The sequence below is a fragment of the Dryobates pubescens genome, chromosome 24 (assembly GCF_014839835.1).
Source record: "Dryobates pubescens isolate bDryPub1 chromosome 24, bDryPub1.pri, whole genome shotgun sequence".
NCBI lineage: Eukaryota > Metazoa > Chordata > Aves > Piciformes > Picidae > Dryobates > Dryobates pubescens.
In genome coordinates this window covers 350,331-369,577 of record NC_071635.1, presented here as the reverse complement: position 1 = coordinate 369,577, position 19,247 = coordinate 350,331, and the positions used below count along the sequence as shown (strand labels likewise).

Here is a 19,247-nt window from a genome sequence, read left to right as displayed (position 1 = left end):
GGAAGGCTTTTTTTTTTCCCCCCAATTTGAAGGTTTCCTTGTATGGATCCAGCTGACTTCCTACAGATGATGTCCTGACATATGCATAGTGGTAGCAATTCTCCTGTGCCTCCAGTCACAATCAGCCAGGACACTGTATCCATGAGAGAGAAGCTTTCGGATGTAATCTCTGTGCAGACGGAACCTGCCATTTTATTTCTTCCTCTCTATTTTTTATACACCTAGCTAACTTTATTTTCCATTCTGAACATTGTAAAGAAATGTAAGAAGTATCTATTTTATCCTAGCCTGGACTGAGCTAAGGATGATTTCAAGATAATAGGATGCATTAAGGCATTGCTGTCCCAAGAGTATAATAAATCTGTAAACTAGGGTACTAGGGCACATTAGCGTACGCCTCAATTCTCCTCCATGTTCTCCAGAGTATCCAAAGGGTGACAGAACATGTGTCCAAAAAGCTGCAGGGGTTGAAAGCTTGTGTCACAGAGGTCAGAAAAAGAAGAATCTTTTAATAACTAGGGCTACTCAGAAGGGCTAAGAGGAATGCAGGGAGACAGCAGAGTGCATAGCCAAACACATAAAATCCTCATTGTCACTTGTAACATATAACAAAAAATATTTATGATATCCAAATGCTCATGACTACCAAATGCCTGTAGGGAAAAAAGACATTCTCTGTCAAGGTGAAAAACCAGTACCTCTTCCTGGTCCTACAACCTACATGCACAAAGGAGTAATCCCTGTGAAATTCAGTCTGAGAGCATCATTTCCACAGCCAGTGAAGCAAACACAAATCCAGGCTGCTGCAGTACCACACTCCCTGGTTGAACATCTGCTCGACCAAACATATCTTGCACTAGCACAAACATCAGGTAACAATACACAGAAAACTATTCCAGGCAGCCCAGCCAGCTGAAAACTGGCTCTGTTGCTGGGGTGGGGGGTGGGGTGGTGGTGGTGTGTGATTCTGTTTTAAATGGACCAGTGGGCTGAACTGGCTCAGCAGAGCTGCTACAATGGCAGGCAGAGCAGGAGGGCAGCAGCAGCTCAGACCACACTTGCTTTAAGTTACCTGAAGGAGAATGTAGCTGTGTGTTGAATTTTCCTGCCCACACAAACAAAACAGGGGACCTGTCTAATGCCCAATTTCTTCCCTTCTCACCAGATATAGCAATTTTCCATGCTGACAGGACATGGCAAATAAATATTTTGTCTTTAATAATAGTTAGAGAATTTCTTACACTACACATGAAGAAGTCAATTACAGAATCACCCCCCAGCATGAAAAGTGGCAATCCTTGGCTTGCAGAAGACAAACCCTACCTTGACACAATCAATCAGCCATGGTCTGAGGCCAGGCGTGTGGTGCTCTCACCATGTCCTTAGAGCTCTTGGACAGAGGCAAGGAGTACCATGCAATCACACATCTACAGGACTGAGCCCAGTGATAAGCATGTCAGGATGCAGAATCTTCACACGTTCCATAATTGATTTTCCTAATTGTTCAGTGTCTCTATCCTGAGGAGCTCTTTGGTTGCTATCTATGGAACTGAAAGCTGCCTAGCAAAGTACATATGCCTTCTTTTTAAATGGCATGAGAACCTGATAGTTAATTATAAAGAGTGCAAAGCATTAAAAGTGTAACTTTTAACAGCTCTGAAGGCATCCAGAATATCTTCTTCTATTGCTGGCTAATATTTTAACCACTGCAAGGTGGAAATGCAAGGCTAAGGGGCACAGAAGGTTATGCACGGTACATTAACTGTGTGCTTCTGTGCAATCTACAATGCTCCCATAGAAACAAAAATGTGTCCTTGGTGCAATAACCACTGCCCTTCCAACAGCACTAGGCAAGTAACTTCCAGACAGGCAGCTGCACTACTGGAGTGAATCACAGCTGCAGTAGCTCCTGCCATACCCTAGAGACCACAAGGAGTTTTCCTAGGGGCTATAAAGGAGGAAAGCACAAGCTCTTGGTTGGAAGAGACTTTTAAGATCATTGTGTCCAACCATTCTCTAACTCTACCAAGTTTGGTGCCAAACCACATGCCTCAGCACCACATCTCTGCCTCTTTTAAACACTGCCGGTATGCTTACTTCCAGCTCTGGACTCCTTCCAGCACCCCAACGTCCTTCTTTGGGCAAGGGCCCCAAAGCTGAACACAGTATTCAAGGTGTGGCTTCACCAGAGTACAGGAGGACAATCACTGCTCTGAAACTGCTGGTCACACTACTCCTGATCCAGGCCAGGCTGCTGGTGGCCTTCGTGGAAACCTGGGCACACACTGGCTCATCTTCAGCTGGCTGCCAACCAACACCCCAGGCCTTACTTTACTGGGCAGCTTTGCAGCCACTCAACAGTTTGCCCCAAGCCTGGCGCATTCATGGGGTTGTTAAGAAGATCAAACCAGCAGCAAATAACCTCTCCTCAGTTTCTATAAATCCTCCTAACTCACACATTGAGTTAGTGCGACAACCCCTCCATTTTGCTTAGGGAATGAATACTGTGGGGTCCAGAAGGAAGGGGATATTCAGGGAAAGGCTCATGTGGCACAGACTGCCCAGACGTGCCTCACCAAGACCAATCACTCTTCCTTTGGAAAGTGGCCAGGGTCTCCAGTAAGGTCTTCCACATATTACCTACTCTAACGTGAAGAATGATCCCTTCTAAAACAGAGCTGGAAGCTCATCCCATGGTCCAGAGCGCGTCATGCAGGAACACACCCAAGGCTCTTGTGTACAGGCAATGACAAAAAGAATGTCCTTGTCTCACCTGTGTGTACACAAATGCACATGTGTGGATTTGATGGAAGGAACCCCTGGGATACGTACCGCTTGCTCTCAGCGGGATTTACAGGAGCCAGTTCTTTGCAGATACTTGTCAGATTTGGATAAATGTTTGAGATCCACCCTTGTATTTTTTCACTAGCCTCCCTTCCTTCTGCACAGAGGCATGCATTTTCTTTCAAATATACTGCACAGTAGTAAACACCACTGGTGAATGTAAGATTTACAGCACGTTAATAAAATCATACAGGCTCACTGGCCTTAAATATATGAGGCACACAATTTAAGTTTTCATGACTACCTCAAAAGAGACCTAGAGTTGCCATGCAGCATGTTTAAAACCACGCAGTATTTACACCTCCACATCATTTACCTCTTACCTATCTCTAGTTATTTATTTTCTCCAGTACAGGGCAAACTTCTGAAAGATTAATACTAGGTGTTGGGAGTGATACTCACTTTATTAGTTCACAGTTGGGGGTGGGGGGAAGTGAAGCAACACCTAACCTACAAGCGACAACAGAGCATGGAATCTTAAGATTTATTTTGCATTAGAGAAATAAAAAGCATTTAAGGTTAATACCTTAAAACAGAGGGAGGAGGCAGAACAAGAATATTTGGAATCCAGACTCCAACAAGCAACTGAATAGTATCTGCAAATACCTTGGTGGATACCCTTGAGAGAATTGGGGGTGTTCAGGCTGGAGAAGAGAAAGCTCCAGGGAGACATTCTTGTGGTCTTTCTGGACTTAAAGAAAGCTGGGGACAGATTTTTTTTTTGGCAGGGCCTTTTGTGACAGGACATGGGGTCATAATCTGAAACTAAAAGAGTGAGATTAAGACTAGAGAGAAGGAAAAAAGCTCTTCAGCATGATGGTGGCGAGACCTTGGCTGAGGCTGAGAGGTGGTACATGCCCTATCCTTGGAACCATTGCAGGTCAGGTTGTTTGGGGCTCTGAGCAACCTGCTGTAGTTGGGAATGTCCTGGCTGACTGCAGAAATAAAGCTATTTCACGGCAGCATAAATTTGCAGGAATTTTACCTATGATTTCATAAGAAAATAGTAAAAACTTAGAAAAAAAAAAACCCTCTCAACCTGAAAGTTATTGCTTCATCTCAATGCAGATAAATACTTAATCCCCAAATTCTGGTACTTACATAACTTGTGCAGGATGAGAGCAAATAGCCTCAAAGTTGCCCCAGGGGAGGGTTAGGTTGCATATTAGAAGAAACCTCTTGACTGAAAGGATTCTCAACCACTGGCGCAAGCTGCCCAGGGAAGAGGCTGAATCCCCATGCCTGCAGTTGCTTCAGAGAAGCAGAGATGCAGTGCTGAGAGATGCAGAGTAGCCCCAGCCTTGGCAGAGAATGATGGACTGGATGATCTTGAAGGGCTTTTTTCCAACCAAAACAATTCTGCGATTCTCTGTGCATTTAAAACCATCACTTTTAAATAATAACTCTCAGGAAGAAGGAAAATGAGGTTTGTACATCCTCCAGCAAATTCAGCCCTGACTTCATTGGCACAATCCTGCTTCAGTCACTCAATAAAAGCAATGGCGATGCAACCTTCCGTGCAGTCAGGGTAGATAATGCACCTAATGCACATCGCATCCTATTGATTCCGAAATCACATTGTGGAAAAGACTCATCCTTCAGAGTGCCACAGCCTCCACAAGATCCTACCCTGAATTATTTAGCATAGCCAAAATGCAGTCATTTGTCAGAGGACTTCACTCATCCACATTCTTTATCTTAACATTATAATTCAGGTCATATGCAGTATTTTCTCATTTGTAATATTCAATACAATTTGCTTTGTTGCAAGAGACAAAAGAAAAATATTCTGATTCTTACCAGGTCCCCTGCAGTACCCCTGGACACTTCCAAACAATCTGGATTTCGTGTGTGTGTGTGTGTGTGTGTTGGGTTGGCTTGGGGCATTTTTTCAGGGTTTTTTTTTTCTGGTTTGTTGATTTTGTTTTGTTTTCACAGAATCACAAAATCGTTTTGGTTGGAAGAGACCTTCAAGGTCCAAACTTCAACTCAACACCACTACAGCCATTAAACCCTGTCCCAAAGAGCCATGTCCACACATTTCTTGAACACCTTTAGGGACAGTGACTCCACCACCTCCCTGGGCAGCCTGTTCCAGTAAAGAAATTCCTCCTAATATCCAACCTCAATCTCCCCTGGCACAATTTCAGGCCCTTCTGTTTCTCAGTTCTTGTCAAACAGACTCGGTAAAATAACTTAGTCACAGACTCTGGATGAACAGAAATTCTCCTTGGATCCACGTCTAACAGCACGTTGAGGTTTGTTCAGAATAAAAGATGACAAAAATTCAAGATATCACAGAATTGTTTTTGTTGGAAAAGGCATTTAAGCTCATCAAGTCTGACCATTATCTAACTTTGCCACACCTGGGGCTGCTGTGCTTGTGATTTCCTCCATTTCACAGCAAGGACTTCAGCATAGTGGGTAAAATGCCAGCTTTTAGGCTTCAGTGTGTTCACTTCAGGTGTGCTTAAGAATCAGCACACTCTGAATTTTCCTGACTAAGCAGCACAACAGACTAAAATGCTGTTTGTTAAATGATGCTTTAACTTTGTTTGAAAGGTTTTCAGGCCAGGGTGTTGTTTTCTCCTTTGGTTGGTTGGGGTTTTTTTCCCTGACTTTCTCCATTGTTTGTTTGCAATTAATTTTTTTTAACAGTTTCTCTTTACACAGAATACATAGAATAAACCAGGTTGGAAGAGACCTTCAAGATCATCACGTCCAACCCATCAACCAATCCAACACCACCTAAACAAGTAACCCACAGCACCAAGCACCCCATCAAGTCTTCTGAAAACCTCCAGTGATGGCGACTCCACCACCTCCCCAGGCAGCCCATTCCAATGTGCAATCACTCTTTCTGTATAGAACTTTTTCCTAACATCCAGCCTGAACCTCCCCTGGCGCAGCCTGAGACTGTGTCCTCTTGTTCTGGTACTGGCTGCCTGGGAGAAGAGACCAACATCCGTCTGTCTACAACCTCCCTTCAGGTAGTTGTAGAGAGCAATAAGGTCACCCCTGAGTCTCCTCTTCTCCAGGCTAAGCAACCCTAGCTCCCTCAGCCTCTCCTTGTAGGGCTTATGTTCCAAACCCCTCACCAACTTTGTTGCTCTTTGTAGCCTTCTAGAAGGGCTCAAGCAAAATGCTGAACTGATTGTAATGCATCACTAACATCTGTAACGTGTTGACCACTTCACTTCCAAATCCTTCCAACATCTGCACATAAGTAACCCAGCTGATCCATGTCTGCTTCCAGACTGGGTCTAAACAGCTCAGCACAAACTTAGAGAAGTACTTTTTGTGCTGGGCTACGACCCTGAGATTAACTCTGAAAGCCTCCATATAATCTGTATTTTAGCAGTCAGAATTTTTGTTGTTGAGGGTTTTTTGGGTTGTTGTTTTCCATTTTTTTATGCCTATACACTTTATTAAAAAGAGGTGGTTTAAAATTACTACTCTGCTGGTCTGTTCATAAATTCATAGAATGGTTTGGGTTGGAAGGGACCTTCAAGATCATCCACTTCCAAATCACTGCCCTCCACCAGCCCAGGTTGCTGGCCATGCTGGATGAGGCCTTGAACACCTCCAGGGAGGAGGCATTTGCAGCCTCTCTAGGCAACCTGTTCCAGTGTCTCTACCCTCACTGTAAAGAATTTCTTCCTAATCTTCAATATAAATCTGCCTTCCTCAAGCTTCAGTCCATTCCCCCTCACCCCATCATTACCAGTCCTTGTAAAAAGTCTCTTCCCAGCTTTCTTGTAGGCCCCCTTCAGATATTGAAATGCAGCTCTAAGGTCTCCCTGCAGCCTTCTCTTCTTCAGGTTGAACAGCCCCAGCTCTCCTAGCCTGTCCCCACAGAGAAGGTGTTCCAGCCCTCTGACCTATACATGGTCAAAAGGTACTGGAACTCCATTTTATGCTGCCTGTATGAATTAACTTTCTATTGTAAGGTAATAACATAATGAAATACTTGTCATTTCTGTACAACCTGTAGGCTGCTTTGAAATGCAGTGCTTTAAAATTAAAATGGAACTATCACCTCTCCAACAAATCTGATGAATTACCAAGTAAGCCTAGAGAGATAGAAAGATGCTTAAATTCACAAGTTTTGGATCGTTTGCTTTCATTGCATTCAGCATATTAAAATATAACTTGTGTTTTCAATGCCTTCACTTATCAAGATGGTAAGAACAACTCTGAAACATATTGCATCAGGAATGTGCCAAAGGAGGTTTAGGTTGAGTATTAGGAAAAATTTCTTTGCTGTAAGAGTGGTCAGGGATTGGCACAGGCTGCCCAGGGAGGTGGTGCATTCCCCATCCCTGGAGGTGTTCCAGAAACCTGTAGACATGGTACCTGGGGACATGGTGGTGTTGGGTTGACGGTTGGACTAGATGATCTTAGAGGGCTTTTCCAACTGAAACAATTCTATGATTCTAGGATCAGTGCAGTGGGGTTTTTATTCAGGTACATGTGAATAATCAAATTGTCATTTTTTTCTGCCCATTTTAGAACTCTACCATTTACTAACACCATTTGCTCCTAAACTGCTAGAAAATACCTCAGCAAAGCTGACGTTCCAAACAAAGACCACACTTCCTGCTCTCACACAGAATCTGGAACACCATCAATGTTTTGTTCAGCTTGCATAAGTCGCAACTGATTGGCCACAGTCCCCGTGGGCATGCCATTTCATCCAGACTGGACGGTTCATTAGTCATAATTACTCTAACTGTACAGCAGAGACTGCAGTTTTATCTCATCATACATCTTCGATAAAGCTGCTTCTATTTCTGCTTCATCAGCATGTGAAGTTATAATATTGGAGCTTTTATTTTCCAATCTGTGATTAACATTTGGTTGTTCTGCACCAAAATAAAATCCAAGAGAAGGTACAAAGTAAGGCCGTGATGTGACCACCACCTGAACTTCTGTGTTAAACACCTTGTACAGTTACTGCTCCATGAGAAGAGCAAATCCTGAAATGACAGAGTCCCTAAGAAAATATAACAACGAAAACATCACCAAGGCAGTTTTGTAAGAGAATTAAGCTGTGGGTTTCTAACTCAAGTGGTGACACAACAGGAAATCTATGGGTTGGGTACAAAGGTTAGACATGGAGAACGTCTGACCACTGCTGGGTCCATCGGCATTTTTTCAACAGTGCTCATACAGCTGCAGAAAAGCAAAGCCTGCAGCATAAAGACCCACACTGCAAACTGACAGCTAAAGCCCTCCAGTTAGCAAACAGATGCTAAAACACTTAAATCCCATAACCAGGGGAAACCTGTCTCTAACAAAATGTATAGAAGCCACACGTTAAGGCGTTTCCTTGCTGTGGTGCTTGCTGCTGCTTTTTGCATCGCATTGCGTGACAACAGGAAACACAGAGTGGCAGCGCCATCTGAACATGCCACGTGTGCCCATGGTAGGCCACAGAAACAGTCATCAGCGACAGTTACATGCAGGCACTGAGGCTGCAAAGATCCCAGAGTAATTAGTGCTGTCTGAATGCAATGACATCTGTTTTCTCATGGTCCCCCAGACTTGTCAGGCCAATAAGATGTGTATGAAAAAATATGACAAGCATTGCAAACACCCTCCTGAAAGGTCTCACTTTCGGAAAAGCTGAAAAAATGACTCGTGCCACCTCTTTTTTGCCAATATACCTAACAGCCAAAGCTTCAGGATTTGAAAAGGTCTTTGGATTCATTTTACGTTTGACTGTGAAGGTTTGTTCTGTGCTTAGGGATGAATACATCGTAGCAGCTTTTGTTCCCTAAACAGGGCAAGCTCTATTCACATAAGAGGAATAAAAAGTGACTGTTTACTTCTGACCGGTGAGCTTACACTGCAGTGCCTTCCTGATCCTCTTTAATTAAACCAGCAGATACCGGGCAACATATAATACACACCTGTATATCTGTATTTAGTGTTATCATGTTGCTTAAAGAGGGAAACAAGAACAGTTTTACAGCTGTGAATTCTGCATTGCAAAAAAACCCCAAATCCATCACTGTAACCTTTTCATCTGAAGCCCTGAGCTTTTGTTTTAGGATCCACAGCCTTTCTCCTCAATGGTGTCTATCTCTCTGGACCACGGCACTCTGTTTGAGCATGCGTTTTCTGCGAGAAAGACATTAGTCATCATTAACGGAAGCACTGACACACAGTCTAAGTGCCTCTCCACAATGACCAAGTGGCAATCATCTTTCTCTTCCCCTGTCACTGCTGATTAGGGTTTTCTTTCATGAAAATTTAATTTGTCGCCTTTCTGCAGCTCCTTTTCTTACATTTCTGCAACCACACAACATGCCGGCGACACGAAAAGCGCAGCGAGAGAGATGGGAAAGGGAAAATTCAGACTGCAAGGCTCTGCCTTTGACTTAGTTTAACAAGAAAAGAAAGGCCCTGTACGATGGAGCAAACGAGTAGGGAAAGCCACCATTAGACAGTGAAGGTCTCAAACAGCCCAGCACTACCTTCCATCCCACTAACAACACTTCTTCCTCTGGGAGACAGATAGCCAGCCCTTCTCCCAAAGTGTTGTTCACTAGGGAATGTAACAGCATCTAAACAGATTCTTAGAACCCATTCCTTTTACAACAGCTTCAAATGTGGTTTTTTTACCTTATACAAAGATTTATTAAAAGGATTTTGTAACCCAGCAATATGTTTCAACCTCACTGCTGGAGTCAGTGTCAACACTGCTTTGACCATGAGAAAACTATCCCTGAAGAAAGCAGCTTTAGCTGCTGCAGGCAGATGAAAAAGTTTCAGTCACGTCTGATATTTTGCAGCCATTAAACATACTCAGCCTGGGATTCCTGCTCTGGGTAACATTACAAACATTGTTGAACAAGATACCATAGCAATGCGTTATTTTAAGGAAGTTTTTCAAAACATTTACTCTCCTGCTTTATTTCAATTTGTCTAAAGATTTTTTTAATTATAAGCACATGCTCTTTTGTTAACATCTGTGCACAGCATAAACCCTGACTGAATGCCAGCTCCTGAACACACGCGGGTAACTTACGTCCCTCCAAAGAAAGCAGCAACATCAGAAAACTCCAGGAGATGCACACTAAGGTACTTGAGTCCTTTTAACTGATTTTCCATACACGCCTTTATTTTTTTAACAAAACCCCACCGCTTATTACAATTTTTACATTCTCCCAGGATCTTTCAGAATTTCATTAAGTGCAAAGCTAAAATTTGGATCTACCTCTATTAAATTCAGAAACCACAGCTAGTAAAATACAAGCAATAAAAACTTCATTCAGTTTCCTAAAGTATTGGTACTCCACTACTGGCCCAAACCAGCACTGGTAGTCAGAACAGAATTGCTAGTATTGCTAGCACCTTGGATTTATAAGCTTCAGTATCTCCAAATAGTCTCCATATATGAAATATAAGAAGAGGAAACCAGGAATTAAAAGCGGATTTTGAATGGCAGGCTGTGATTGTTGTACTGCTAGGGCAGTATAACCTTGATTAAATGCAGAGCAACACTAGAGCAAAAACAAAGCCCTGCCATGGAAACCTAAATTAACTGCTGAAGCAGACCATGTCTCTGCAGCAGGCCGGTGTTTTCAGCTGGCCTGCTTGGTCTGGAGAAAACCTCTGACTTTCCAGAGGGCACAAAACACAAAGCAAAACTTCTCCAGCCACACATCGACTGCCGCTTTGCTCTCCACCTTCTGCTGGGCTCTTGCCTGACAAGCCAGGAACGCAGACGTCAAGATCCTTGCTCAGAGTCCACGTCAAGTTCAAGTAGGGAAGTTTAGCTCTCTGACTCCCACCCCCGCCTCTGAGCCACTTGTCAGGGAAAGGTTGGGCGATTTATTGACCACTGCTGGATGTGTACTGTCAGTGCTGAAGGAAATATGAGAGGGGGCTGTCGCTACTCTTCTGGAGCTCATTGATAATGACATACCTGCTTCTGTCACCCATTACCCATACTACAAACTACTTAGACCTAACTGAAAAATCAATAGTCTACTTGCACCGGTTCCTGTGGCTGCCTCCTTTGATTGTCAGCTCCTGTCTAGGGTCAGCACTTACATGAAAGGGGCTGTGACTGCCTGATGCTTTCAGGACAACCTAACGATATGAAACTAGCCAACAGAACAGTAAATTCTGTCCCCCTGCCCTCCTCATCAATTAGGCTTTGACTAGGCTTGCCTGTAGAAACCTGACCTTTTAAGTTTAGGTGAATATGGAACTAGCTGAACACACCACTGCCCTCAGCACTGAGCCAGGAAATCCACTGACAGGTTAAACAAAACAGAAGGTTGTAACTGTCATAATTTGCATTGCACTTTCACGCCAACAAGGGTGTTATCAGTGGGGGCAAGCCCTGGAACACACAACACCAGCACCCTAAGCCACTCTCCTCATAAATTTTCAAGGGAAGGGAGATAAAACATAAATTCACAAACAACCATGCATTTCAAGCCCCACTTTCTTTCAAGCTTGCACTCTGGAAACCCACAAAGTAAATATAAACAGCTTCCCTTCAGGGGTGTGCTGGCACTCAGAATACCAGTCACAATGAACTTCCAAGGCAGATGATGAATGGGGAAAAGCTACCTGCCTGTGCCTCTTAAGCACTCCTCTCCATTGCATATTTATAAGCATGAATATTGATCATTAATGGGTCACAGACACACAGACACACACACACACGCCTGTACTTTGGAGCAGCAGGTAGGCATCAGTAACTTAAAAATCCCCAGAGAGCCACAGCTGGCATTTCTGAGTGAACATGAGTGAATAGCATTCACCTATACAGCCTGGATCCTGCAGTTCTGCTAGCAACATCTGAATATTCCTGTGACTACAGGCAAATGACAAACATTACTTTTTCATGCCCTCCTTCAAAGGATAATTGACAGCCATGAAGCAAAGAACCAAAGCAAGAAATCTCAGCTCTAAGATGAAGGCTGAACTGTATCTGAAGTTAAACACATAGCTTTACTAACTACGATCTAAAAACCCAAACAAACTTCGTAGCGAAACACCTTGCCCCTTCTGTGCACCTAAATAAATAAATTATTAAAATCTATTTTGAACTGTTATACAATACCTAATTAGTGCTCCTTCCCTATCTATGTATCAATTTTGAAGCAACAATGGCTTTATGTCCTTTTATTCTCTTGCTTCCACAGGCCCACCACACTTGGGACAGGCATTGCAGCATGCGTGACAAAACAATTCACATGATCTGAAATCTCAAGCTTCCTCAGTCCATGCAAGGACAGCTTGTCTCTACAAACTACAACTATTATTGGTTTTGGAAATAGTAGGCATTGTCTGTGCACTTTATTCAATGCTTGTGATTAACAACTTGTAATGTAAAGATAGAAACTACTCCCAAAACCTAAGGCAAGATACTTTTTGCTCTACGGATGAACCTTTTTAACTCTTGTACCCTTAATATCATTCTCACACAAGAGCAAGCAGTGCAAGACACTAGGAAAAGCACTTCAGTAAATAAGTGAGAGGAAAACTGTATAATTTGGTTTTCAAAGTTTAAGATTCAGTTCCAAAGCTCTAGAACCCCTTATGAAGCTTTTCTTCTGAACACTTCCCGAACACACACCAGTCACTGCATTTAGCTTATTTCAAATGCACTTTTAGAAATCAGGCTTGAGAAAGGGAAATAGCTGACCTAGGAAAAGACAAAAATACTCTTGCTTAAAGCTTCAGATGTCGTACTGCAATAATATTTGTTGTATTGTAACACACAGTTGTTCTAAACAAACATAAACCAGAAGGAATGCAGGGAGAACACTCCTTGAAAATGACCAAATGGAATTGCACGACGGTGCTGTTTGAAAGAGAGAGAACAACAGTTAGAATTAATATTGCACTCCAAACAAACTAGAGAGCAAACAGCAGTTAAAAATGGTAGACCTAATTGAGTCTGGATGGACCCCTGTGCAGCCCCTAACACGATGATTAACTATGCATCTGGTAGCATGTCAAGTCCTTTTTGTGTGCCTATCTGATAGTGAAGTGAAAGGGCATGGACAGTGTCCAGTCCCAGCAAGCAAATCATTTGGAAGCAGTCATAGCCATAGATCAAAGATTTTTCACTCTATCCAAAGTCTATTTAAACCCCACCAACCCCAGCCCCTTGCTGCAGACAAAACGGGTTAGAAAATAAGAAAGACTCCTCGGGATCCAAAGATAATAAAGGGCAATAGAAGCAGAAAATGAAGAAAAGAAACAGACTGGCAGAACCTTGATTTCCATAGGCTGAGACAGCTGGTTTACATCCTAGTTTTATTTCAGATGCTTAAAGAAAAGAAACAATTTCCATCCCTTAGATCACCAAGTATTATTTCAATTAAGCTATGCAGATGGCTTCTATACATTATTTGAGACAACACAGTTTTCCCCAGCTACATGAGACAGTACCTTCAGCTGGTTTTCACACACAGGTTTTCCCTAATTCCTAAGAAATCTACAAAGAGAGATTCCATGAACTCCTTTCCCTGAAGAAGTTATTCTGAAATGAGAAATGTACCACAAAATGCAAAAGAGGAATCACGACGCTTTGTTTCTCTCATTACAAGTAGCAGCAAAACCCCTGCAATGATTTTAGACCAAACAATCCACTGCTTTTATGTCAACACTGCACTTTCAAAGGGTAAAAGAAAAAAGTCATCCTGTGAGGTACAAAATGCAGAAAAGTGGAGGTCTCTCACTGTGCCTTTCAGTTGTGCTATATCTGAGAGGGAACAACTAGAAAACTGTTCAAAACAGAGAAGCCTGGGGTGGGTTACTTAGTTAAATAAAAATTATATGTCTTTTCCACTGGATCCAAAGTCACAATAATCATCTTAAAATATGGGGAGCAGGCAGCGAGCGACTTGATATATTCTACACTGGTCACCAGTGCTGCTGAGAAGATAGAGCCCCACTCTGTTCCCTCCTCCCACAAACCCATTTGCCTTTATAAATTTCACTCAGAAACTCACTGGAAGATTGTAACCTGTAGAGTGGCTGGTGAGCAGCCAAGGATTTCACATTGCTCTGTGTGGTATTTGAGAAAATACTTTTTAAGATTAGAAGCCTTCCATTCTAGAGCTAGAAAATGACATTTTTAAAGGTACAGCTTAGAGAATTTTAGGTTAAGTTATAAATAGGCTTCATCTTGGTTAGCTGCACAAAGCCTTTGATCTTTAAAACAATCGTCTAACCCATAAAAGCACACAGCCTGTTGCTCCTGGAGTGATTCTTACACACACACACAGATATGTGAACATACACGGCAGTAAACGCAGCGATCGTCACACAGCTACTGAGAAAAAGAGAGGACGGAGCCAAATGCCTGCAAATTTCTGTATTGGATTTAATTTCCACAAGTCTGACTTTGCTTAGCGTGTCTTTGCACCCTGTTTGTCCAAGGAGCGCTGATGCAGCCTCACAACACATTACCTCTGCAGCCCACCTCATGTTTTTCTCAAGGAGAAAAAAAAAAAGGCGTTGCATTCAACCAGAGGTCAAGTTGCCCAAATCCTGGCATGTTACAGGCTCTCATACTTCTAAAAATGGATGCTATTAATATAATTTATTATTTATTGTCAATGAAGACCAGCCAGCACATGTTAATTTACTGATTTCTACTGGATCAAATAGCATGTACCCACCCCAACCGCCTCCAAACGCAACAAAAGGCCCACAAGCACTTTTGACCGGAAGAGTATGTTACAAAAGCACTAGAAATGCTGTTTCCTGGTGCACCGCTGGTGTTCCCTGATGGCCAACTTACAAACCAGTAGCTAGATCCAAAGCAATCTCACAGCTAAAAGAAGCCATCAAGAGAAAAGAGAAGAAACTACCTCTCATACTGGACTCAAAACATGGGAGAAAGCCTTCAGCTGCAGGCTGCTCATGGTTAAACACTGGAATATGAACAAGTGCACTTTTTTTAGACTTGAATAAGAAAGCAAAAATCAGGTACTTAAAGGAACAGTTGGAACTCACCACATTCCCACTGCAGAAACAATAGCTAGGGGAAGCTTAGAAGCGCCTATATATGATTTAAGTACCACACCACTCCATCTTCACAGAAAAAAGTAAGAGATTTATGCAATACTCTCAACTGATGAGATGCATTAGTGACACACAGAAATGAAAACACCTTTTCTCCTCGTGTGTGCTATCGACTCAGATCAAGAACACAGTGCTTAGCACAGGCCAAGCTGACTCCCAAGGAAAGCTACACACTGCATACTACTGAGTGTAAAACAGCATTGTATCTCCCAGTCCCACAGCAGCATTTACTGTAAACTCTGAGCCTGGTTCTGCCATGGAGAAATGCAGTGTGCATTACTGAACCATTTCTTTTCAAACCCATACATTCCCTGCAGCAGTTCGAGCTCCATCAGCAGTGCAGGAATGTATGAAAATGACAGGCAAAGGGCACTAGCTCTTTTCCCATACTGTTCTTCTATAAATGGAAGTAGAATCCTGCAAAGCACTTAAAGCCAAGAATGTTTGAAGACTGATCTCCAGGAAAAAAAAATAAAAATTACAACATTGGGCTCTACAAGCAGATTAATTATTCTGTTTTCTGCAAAAAATGTCTCCCTTCAAGAAAAGGACAGAGAGGAAATGAACCACTAGAAAAGAGGGGAACACTGAGTCTCACCTACAGGGCTGCCCTGAACAACGTAAACATAGCTATTTCGTAGACCATTCATAGAAACACTTATCCCTTTCAGGAGCACCTGTTCCTGCTTTTACTTTTCCCTGCCAAAAATGGGAGAGGGAGAAAAACAAAGGCAGACTGACAGAAATCCTTTAATAGCCTCAAGTCGATTTCATTACACTTGGATTTGCCTTAAAAATTACACCTTGTGTGAGTGAGGTGCTACAGAAACTAAAATACGTGGTCCAGAACTTTAGAAAGCTCTAAAATATATATCAACTGCCCCTTTGATAGGCGAGAAATGCAAATATGCTGCATCATACCGTGAGAAACTTGGGTGCTTCTTGCTAAAAGCTGCTGTCGTTTTCCAGTTTGCTGCTGCTGGGTTTTTCTGGGTAAATACAAACGCACAGCATCCTCTTTAAAAAGAGGGGGGAAAGCAGTTTTTGCACATTTAACTGCAGCCTTTGGCTGCTACTTTGCCATCCTCACCGTGAAGAAAACCCCGTACTATGTCCAGATGGCTGAAATTTACCCCCAAACCCGGCTCCCCTCGGTGCTGAGACAAAGCAAGAGCAGGGGCTGAAACAGGATTAGGAGGGGCAAGAGGAGAGGTAGGAGCAGAAACAGGGATAGGAGCAGGGGCAAGAGCAAGCAGTCTCCACACATCGAGCTCTCCTTCCAGGATCCGTTTCCAGAAGCCCTCAGTAAACAAAACACTATTGCTCCAGGCAGCGGCATGCTGATGTTGGCACTGCTTAAACCAAACAAACACGATGTTTAACAGTCAAATAAAATGTCCCGCAGCCTCCTTAATGAATTTGTCAAGGACCATCAGATCACCCCCGCCCCTGCCTCATTAACTCAAGTATGATGAGACGGATTATAACGAGAGAATACAGATCAATCGGGCTGAAGGCTTCAAGTGGCTTTTAGCCCAGAGAGTTTCCCTCCCGGCGGCACACACAGGCACCCGGTCCTTTTAATGGAATACAGTATCTCCTGCTGCTGGAGGGGCTGCCACTTCCCTCAGACACCATCAAGGAGCTGCTGATGGACTTCTACAGTAACACACATAAAGGCAGAGGTGACAAGGGCTCTTCAATTATAGCCTATTCGGATCCTGTTGTTACACACACACACCCTCCCACCTCCTCCCCCCCTTCAATTATTCATCCCGGGGAGAGCAAATTCCACCACAGACGAAGCTTGGTCTTAATGCAGCCCAGCCACAAACGCCCAGACACCCGAGAGAAGGGTTTCCCGTGCATTATTTGCTGGAAGTGTTTAAGTTTATTGCTCAAATGATGTTTCTAATTAGCGCTGGGCCAATAAATTAAAGCCGGCTTTTGTTTAGCTGATTTATTATTTACCAGAGCTTCAGCCTCAGACAGGAAAATTGGTAATGAATTGTTTTAAATCTGCACACTAGTAACGCTTCATCATCAGTCCCCTCACCCAGGGGGAGTGGAAGGGGGAACTGTCCCCTCCTTCTGCTTTTACCCTGAAAACACCAAAATGGGTCTCCCCCACCCTAGCCCGGGCCGCCCGACGGCTCCGGCAGTTCCTCGGCTGCGGGAAACCCTCCGCCCCGGGCTGCCCGTTTTCCGCTGGAAGCGAAATCGCACCGAGCCTTCCCGCCGGACCGGGGAGAAGCGGCGGCCCCGCTACGGGAACGGCAGCTGCGGGAGCACCTTGGTCTGCTCTCCGGAAGCTTCGGTAGGGCTTGTGAAAGGCAACCCAAATCCCAGCTAACCCCTGCCGGAGTGTCCAGACCGCCGCAGCTCGGCCTGGCCAAGCCGAGCTCCGGAGGGACGCGGACCACAACGAAGCCCGCCCGGTGCTGCCGCCCGCACCGAACTGGGCTTCTGACCGCCCTCGAGTGGGTCCGTCCGGGGCCCCAAGGAGGGGGCCGGTCCGCGCGGAGGTCCCGCGCCCCAGCGCAGATCCTCCCCGGCTGCCGTGAGCCCGGCAGAGTCGCGGCGCTGGCAGCTTTGCGAACCGGCGTCTCTCCCCTCACGGCAGCCTGTGCCCTGTCGACCTAGCTCCTTAGAAGATGCTCTTCCCTCCGCTCGTCTCCCTCCTAACGGGGCCGAGCACGGCGGGGACATCAGACACCACTGCCTGCCCAGTTCCCGCCGAGCACCGGGCACCGAGCACTGGATCCCGAGCATCGGGGCAGTGAGCACCGCAGCCCCGCCGAGCACCGGGCAGACACGACAGCCCACTCACGCCCCCGAGCACAGACTGCCCCGAAGACACCGGGGGAAAACAAGCCGCCAGTGCTCTCCTCTGGAGAACGGAGCCTCACCGGCGCCGGGCACGGCCGTACTTACTTCTTCCAGCGCGCAGCGGCAGGGTCGGCACCAGCCATGGTTCTAATTTAAATGCACACGGAAAACAGACGGCGCGATTTGCCTTATTAAAATGAGCCAGATGCGGCCAAAAGGAGGGGAAGAACAAGACACTGAGCCCAGCCGCTGCCAGCCGGTTAAACCGAAAAAAGGAGGTGTGTAAAGAGCCCCGGGCAGAGCCGCCCCCCGCGCTGGGACCGCTCCCAGCCCCGCATCCTCCGGCACACACCCGTCCGCTGCCCGCTGCGGGGCTGCAGGGCCTGGGGCAGGGAGAAAACCCCAGCATGCAAGATGCGGCAATTGTTTTCCCTTCCGGTGATTTTGGAGCATGTACTGCCCGGGGAGGGGGGCTCGAGAGAGCTGCTCTTTCTGAACGGTTGTAACCGAACTATGGGGTTACGTCCAAATAATTATCTTACCAACACAAACTTGCATAAAACACCATTTATTTTCGAATAACTCAACCCCGCGCTTCGGGAGCATGAGGAGAACTTTACAGCAGGACATTCATCGACACGAAGGTGACCGAGGGCTGTAGAACAAGGTGTGCTCCAAGCGACGGCCCCAATTTCCAATTTCCCTGCCTCCATCCCGGCACCAGCCAGGAGGAGGATTTATGCCTGCGGTGAAGCACGGGCATCGCCTGCCCGTGCTTCCCTTAGCACCCTGCTCTAGCGGGAGGTGTTCCTGCCCATGGCAGGGGTGAGGAATTCAATGACCTTTAGGGCACCACCGGCCGGGGCTCCTCGTCCTGGTTAAGCCCAGCAGAGAGCAAAATGGGCTCCCCTGCCCCACCAGCAGCAGTGGGGAGAAGGAAGAAGACGAAGAGGAGGAGGAGGAGAGGGCAAGAGCGTGCACGCCGCCGCCGTAGCCGCCACGATTGGCCGCGCTGCTGACAGCTCGGCGGCGATTGCCGGCGGAGGTGCTCCGCCCCCCAGCTCCATTCATAAAGTAGCGGGGCCGGCGGCAGCGCCGGAGAGGCACCGGCATACGGCGGAGAAGGAGGAGGCGCAGAAACTTGCAGGGGTGGGCAGGGGGAGGAGAAGCCACTCCCGAGCACGGCAGCTACACCCCCCATCCGCTCTCAGGATAAAACACAGTCTGTGCAAAGAAAAAACAAAAACAAACAACAACCCAACCTCTATCCGTACCTATACATCTCAAACAATCTATAGAGAGCTGCAGGACAGGAATGAGCCACCACAGACCAACTGCCCACGGCTAGAGCAAGCCAGAGCCGGGTTCAGCCAACGCCTGCAGCAGGAAAAGGGAAATCAGCAACACCCCCTGACAGTCTGAGAGCGGCTGCCAAACTCATGCACATCTCTGGCGGTGCCACGGACTGAGAGGGAGGCAGACAGACAGACAGACAGAGAGTTCCCTCT

At 45.4% G+C, this 19,247-nt stretch overlaps 1 protein-coding gene across 2 annotated transcripts in view; it reads right to left on the bottom strand.

Annotated features, from left to right (window-relative positions):
- Positions 1-19,247, bottom strand: part of LRBA (LPS responsive beige-like anchor protein) — a 324,288-nt gene that overhangs the window by 124,413 nt on the left and 180,628 nt on the right. The gene's annotated exons all lie outside the window — the stretch shown is intronic.